Here is a 7,290-nt window from a genome sequence, read left to right as displayed (position 1 = left end):
ATTACAAGCAACAAGATTTCATTTTCTTGTGGTAGCTGCTATAGTGGATGGTAATTTGCCTTAAAATACGGAAAGTACGCCCAAAGACGTTGCTCTATTGTTTCAGAGAGGCTGATGAAATAAATGCTAAATGAGAATGTGCACTCTGGCTCATGGAACAGAGGCTACAGCCCAGACGTGATGTCATGACTTCGACACTATGCAAAGTTTTTATCTGCAAACTGGTGGGATGACAACCTTTGACCCCTTCAGTCGGGGCCTGCAGCTCAGTGGACGTTGTCATTGATCAAGGTCATTGGACATTTGAGCCCTGTGGGGGACGTGATTGGAGTGTGAGCCTTATGCAGAGCACAGGATGCAGGCAAGAACAAGACACCAACACAGCATGAAACTGATACAGAGAGAGAGGGAGGCTGAGATGAGGAGAGATGGATGGATGGAAGGAGAGACAAGCAGGAAGGTGTGTGTATGTCTGTGTGTGTGTGTAACAGAAAAGCCCAGATAGCAGTGTGTCAAGAGTGCTGTCAGTCACTCATCCATCCAGCTGGCTAATTGGCTCCTTACCCTCTCTCTCCCTTTTTCTCTCTCTCTCTCTACCTCCCTCCCTCTATCCCTCCCTCCCGCACTTGCCCTCTCTCTCTCCCTCCATCAGGCGTTGCTCCTAACTGCGCGCCGGAGGCCAAAATGCAGATGAGCTCTGCCTCGCGTCAGGGGGAGCTTCTGCTCTGCTTAATTATCTGTGCGTGTGTGTGTGTGTGTGTGTGTGTGTGTGTGTGTGTGTGTGTGTGTGTGTGAGAGAGAGAGAGAGAGAGAGAGAGAGAGAGAGAGAGAGAGAGAGAGTTAGCTTATCAGCTTACTGGCCCACACACACACACAACGTTCATGCTGCTGCTGCTGTTGCTACTATGCTAAACAGCAAGGCATCCTGGGAATTGCAGTGACAGCTCATTTTGGTTTTTTTCATAGTCTGTGTGTGAAAGCTGCTGAGAGACAACCCTTTCCTCCCTCCTGCCTTCCAACTTTCCCTCTCCCCTTACAACACATACACACACACCTACATACACAAACACACACACACACACGCCTATACACTGACACATTCATGCACACATTGACATATATACACGCACACACACCAAACCTTCTCTCTTTCCCTGGTGCTCATGGGAACGGGTCCGGGGCCTGTCACAAACCCTCCCCTACTCCCTCCTCCCCTCCTTCCCCCCCCCCCCCCACCACCACCATCTCACCCTCCCCTCATCGCTGTGGTGACAGGGCTTGTTGACAAACGCCAGCAGTCATCAGGGCACCATGGGAAATCTTCTGCCACCATTTTGTCAGCAGAATGACAGAAGTTGTTAATGTCTTGCCTCTCGCCCTGACACGAGACGCTGGGGCTGACAGACTCGCACACACACACACACACACACACACACACACACACACACACACACACACACACACACACACACACACACACACACACACACAAAAACATCCAGATACACTCTCCTACGTGCACCCATAGACTAACACAAATGTCATGCTCAGAATACAGACACAAACACCCTCGACCATGCACACTTGCACACACTGACATGCTGCACACACACCATTCATGTCCACATTTTGTGCCCCCCATTTATAATGCTCCCCCCATCTCACTCAACTAATTCAGGCAGTGTGTGTGCTGTCTGACAACTAGATGTGTATGGATGTTTAGTGTGTGTGACTAGGGAGTGTTAATGAGGATATGTCTATGAGTGTGTACGGCTTCTAATGAGTTGTACTCCCGCGTGCGTCTGTGTGTGTGTGTGTTTGTGTGTGTGTGTGTATGAGAAAACAGTGTCTCAGCTCTCGTTATGGATGCGGCGTATGCATCTGATCAATAACATTTACAATCCCGACAGGAGATCGAGCCTGGCGGACAACCCTAACTGACCGTTATGAGAACATGATGAACTCCTGACAGAGCGCGCACACACACACACACACACACACACACACACGGATACATATCTGCAGCTTCTCTGGACAGCCAATTACCGTTCCTCATAATCCACTTGCTCCACACACACAACCTCTGCCATCCACCTGTGTACAGCTGGTGCACAACCGACAGACGTCGAGATGTATTTGAGCATGTAAAGGTGTGTGTGTGTGTGTGGGATGGTTGCTGAAGATGCCCAAGTTAGCTCCAGAATCCACAAAGATCCACCGTCTTAAGCACACAGGCCCCTGATCAGATCAACGTCAGTAGTTTACCACAGTTCGGTGCACTGGCTGCACCTGTTACGAACTGCTCTTTCTGTTTAATGTCTCGGGGTGTTATTGAGTCGTACCTGCCGGGAGGAACGCTGCAGAATCTGTTGAAGATGGAAAAGACTGTGTTTAAATTGTCCATCTAACTGTGAATAAGGATCAGCTTGGTTGTTTCAAGAGACTAGCACTAAGCCTAGCACGCATACAATAAAAATATGACCAAATAAACATATACAGGCAATGCTATTGGAACCAATATTTTTATTTTAGTGCAACATTTGGAGTTTTCTTTTAAATTACGCTAAATTATTTCTTTTTTCTGTTTTATGCAATTGCAAAGTGGATGTGTTTGGAGTTTGAACTGGTGACTGGACAAAACAAGAAATCTGCAGAAATTACCAGAGGCTCTAGGATTTTATGACAGACATTTCTCTCAATTTTCAGACACTTCAGAGACGGGTATTATTAACTGAAAAAAATGTTCATAGATGATTGAGGCAGGAAAATATTAGTTAGCTACAGCCCAAAATCAAGACAGGTAAAGTATAAAATGAAGAAATGCACAACTTTCAGCTGAATAAACACACAATACTACAAGCAGTCACTATCTGACCTGTGTATATCAATTAAGTTCAGTTACTTGTAATTCTTTAAAATTATGGGCTGTTTGATTCATGGAGGCGACACCAGGGCAAGTATTTAAATTCTGTGTCATGAAAGTTATTTTAGAGTTTCTGCATTTATCAATTTTTAAAATAGTTTCCAGAGTTGGTTTAATAATTTTACTACGTTCTGTTTTGATCACGTGAACAGTCTGGAGCATGTAAATAAAACCATCACAGGCAATGGCTGAACATGCAAACTCCACATGAACTCAAAACCCTCTAGGTCTGAAGCGGCTGTGCTAACCATTGCAGCAACATGCTGCGTCTAGAACCAAGTCTCCAAATAGAAAAATTGACATTGCGTAATTGATCAAGCTGATGCTGGACAAAGAAAATCTGGAGACTAGTAGAGCAAGCTGAACGCTACACATGAAATATTTTATTGCATGCATTGAACTCGAAGCAACTGAAAACCAAATGTGATCTACCTAAAATAGCTCTGAGCTATGAATGTAATAGATGTCTAGGAAGGACAAACATTACAGTATTACAACCAGAATAACTTGTGAGGAGAGGTGAATCCTGATTTAGGGGGCCCAGGGCCAGAAAAGGACCCAGGAGCATGTTCACTGTCTCAGAGCTATCATTGAGATACAATCAGGAGGCCCCGAATCTATTGTCCCTCCCTGGTTATAACTTATCCAAAATGTCTTGGTATGCTGAAGCATTCAGCGTTCCTTTCACTGGAACTAAGGGGCCAAGCCCTGCTCCTGAAAAACAACCCCACACCACAATCCCCCCTCCACCAAACTCTACACTTGGCACAATGCAGTCCGACAAGTATGGTTCTTCAGGCAACCGCCAAACCCAGACTCATCCATCAGATTGCCAGATGGAGACGCGTGATTCGTCACTTCAGAGAACGCGTCTCCACTGCTCTAGAGTCCAGTGGCGGCGTGCTTTACACCACTGCATCCGACGCTTTGCATTGCACTTGGTTATATATGGCTTGTATGCAGCTGCTCGGCCATGGAAATCCATTCCATGAAGCTCTTTGCGCACTGTTCTTGAACTAATCTGAAGGCCACATGAAGTTTGAAGGTGTGTAGCGATTGACTGCAGAAAGTTGGCGACCTCTTCGCTCCGTCAGTTTACGTGGCCTACCACTTGGTGGCTGAGTTGCTGTCGTTCCCACACACACGTTCCTATAATACAGCTGACAGTTGACTGTGGAATATTTAGGAGCGAGGAAATGTCACGACTGGATTTGTTGCACAGGTGGCATCCTATCACAGTTCCACACTAGAATTCACTGAGCTCCTGAGAATGACCTATTCTTTCACAAATGTTTGTAAAAACAGTCTGCATGCCTAGGTGCTTGATTTTATACACCTGTGGCTATGGAAGTGATTGGAACACCTGATTGTGATTATTTGGATGGGTGAGCGAATACTTTTGGCAATATAGTGTATATTTAACCAGTGCCAGCTCACACAATGAAAACAGTGTGACTTAAATACATTTATGAATAGTAGGAGCTTCAGAATTTTCCTGTGTAAAGTGAATTTAACATCACTTGTTATCCCACAAGTAAGCTAAGTTTTGTGCTTGCTGGTTGTCTTTGGATAAAACTGCAAAAATGCAATTATTTTTGTAAAATATAAATACCTGAATAATACTACAGCACAGATAAACTATATATAAAAAAGGAATAGACATATACAGATTTTTATGGAGTGACAAGAGTTTTAATAAATAGCAGCCACACACTGATATGGTCGACCTTAAAAAAATGTTATTGATGCTTTACTTTGGCTTTATTTTTCATATGATTGTCTTTACACGTGTATTCTTGGGTTTTCTAAGATTATTTCACTCTCTCCAGGCATTCATATGCAGTGTTGGGAGTTGCATCTCACTGCAGGTATTTGTGGCTCTGGAGTTGCAGTGTCTCAACTGCAGCTACGTGTCCCACCAACTTGTCCTGTGTTCTCTGTTTTGCTGTCTGTTTGTCTCTGCTTTCCTTTTCCCTCTCTCATTTACCCTCTTCATCGCTCAAAAAATTACAAAAAACTCTCCAAACCAGAACAAAAAATTTTCTAAGTAGGACTCAGTAATGAGTAGCTCCACCGTTCTTGTTAATCTTTTCAAAAATTTGTTTGGGCATGCTTGTTGCAAGTGTTTCCAGGAAGCCTTTAGGAACATTGCTCCAAGTGGGGAAGATGGCTTCACGAAGGGCATCAACTGTCTGGAACTGATGGTCATCTTTATAAATTTCCCTTGCTATCCATCCCCAAATGTTCTCTATGGGATTTAAATCAGGGAACATGTGTGATGGTCCAAAAGAGTGATGTTATTCTCCCTGAAGAAGTCCTTCTTTAAGCGAGCATTGTGAACTGCAGCATTGTCCTGTTGAAAAACCAAGCTGTTACCACACAGATGAGGGCCCTCAGTCATGAGGGATGCCCGCTGCAACATCTGCACGTAACCAGCCGCCGTTTGACGACCCTGCACCACCTGAAGCTCCAGTGTTCCACTGAATGAAAAAGCACCCCAGATCATGATGGACCCCCCTCCACTGTGCCAGGTAGAAAACATCTCAGGTGGGATCTCCTTGTCATGCCAGTAACGTTGGAAGTCATCTGGACCATCATGGTTACATTTTTCTCATCGGAGAATAAAACTTTTTCCACCTTTCAATGTCCCATGTTTGATGCTCCCTGGCAAAGTCTAAACGGGCAGTTTTGTGGCATTGAAGGCGACGAGGTCTTTGAATTTGTTTTTTGTTTTGGAAACCCTTTTCCTGCAGATGCTGTCTGATGGTTATTGCGCTGGAGTCAGCACCATAAGGGCCTTAATTTGGGTTGAGGACCGCCCTGTGTCTTGATGGACAGCCCGTCCGATCCTCCGGCTCAGCACAGGTGTCATTTTTTTGGGTCTACCACTTGACTTTTTTGTTCCGTAATGCTCAGGATCTTTCAAAAAATTTAGAATGACCGTCTTACTGCGTCCAACCTCAGCAGCAAGAGGCCTAGCTTATGCAGCTCGACGATCCGACAACGTTGAAGAAGAGAAAGCTTCTTAGCTTTAGCCATCAGGAGGGCATAACTGTGTGAATGGCTGACAGAAAATGAGAATTTTGAGCAGATTTTGGCTTTTATAGCCTATGGTCTTAAACCTTTGATCAGCTGATAAACAGCCCATTTCAGTTTACTTGTTGTTTTCAATAAATTACTTTTTCAAAGTGCTTTTTGTCACACTTCCCTTCTTGCTTTTGTATATTGTAGCTCTACTTAAAACCTCATTAAGATCCAAATGTGCAAAAGGTAAATTCTAGCAATTTTTTTAACTGGTCTTAAGATTTTGATCAGGTCTGTATAACTAGAAGGCTGAAGATCCCAATATGTCAGGAAGGTTCTTGTGTGAACTGTCCAAGACAGCTTTAATAAGATCTCCTGCTCAGAAGACACTGTGCAAGACCAAAATGTTCAGAACAGACTGTACAAAGATTGTAGGATTTTTTTTAATGTGAACATGACATGCAGTTTCTGAACATGAGGCAAGAATCAGGTGATTGTGATACAGTGGTGGGCACATGATGCATGTGGGGTTAAGAATTTCTGTTTGAATTCATGCATTGTGTGACATTGCATAGTTATTCTTGAAATCAGCTTGGTTTGTTTGTGCTTTCTGTATAGTGTACAACAAAACTACAAGTGGATCAAAGATAACTCAGACTGCTCATTTTCCTCCTTTTCAAATGTGTAGAATAATTTACAATAGCTTAGAGCACCTGATAATCAGATAAATATTTAATGACACATGCTGCTTTAATCTGTATTGCAGTTTAAATTACAGCTGTAGAGTAGTTACCTGGTGTAAGATGGACTTCCATTCTGCTTTGCTAATGTTGCTAATTTGCAATAAATTTTGTGCATTATGTAATACAGTAACAGAACAGCCAGTCTTAAAAATGTGTAATTATCTGTGTAAAAGGCTAACTTGTTGACTTTATGTTAAGCTTATGTTATGCAATAGCATATTAACTTGCTGTGGTACTAGTTAGTTTAAAGTCTTCACTATTGTCACCAGGAATTTTTAAAAAACCCATCAATAATCCCAGGCCCACCTATTGCAAAACCAAAACGTTTTTTTTTTTTTTTTACTAAAAAAAAAGTAATATCTTGCAGGGCTTGGTGTTTTATTGACCGACATTCTTCTTATGAGGGCGTGCCATTTCAGTTTCCTACTATTCCTACATTTCAAGTCAAAAATGAAACTTTTGTTTTTGAAGTGCAGCTATAATCTTGTAAAAAAAAAAAAAAATTCCATTAGTAGTGAGTTTTGTTTAGTATAACTGGTTGAACCCCAGGCTGCAGCCTGTTTCCTGCTGCTGGCTGCAGCAGTTACAGTAGCTGCACTC

The sequence above is a fragment of the Acanthochromis polyacanthus genome, chromosome 16 (genome assembly GCF_021347895.1).
Source record: "Acanthochromis polyacanthus isolate Apoly-LR-REF ecotype Palm Island chromosome 16, KAUST_Apoly_ChrSc, whole genome shotgun sequence".
NCBI classification, from domain to species: domain Eukaryota; kingdom Metazoa; phylum Chordata; class Actinopteri; family Pomacentridae; genus Acanthochromis; species Acanthochromis polyacanthus.
The sequence above is the reverse complement of the archived record's forward strand: the minus strand, read 5'-3'. Positions refer to the sequence as shown.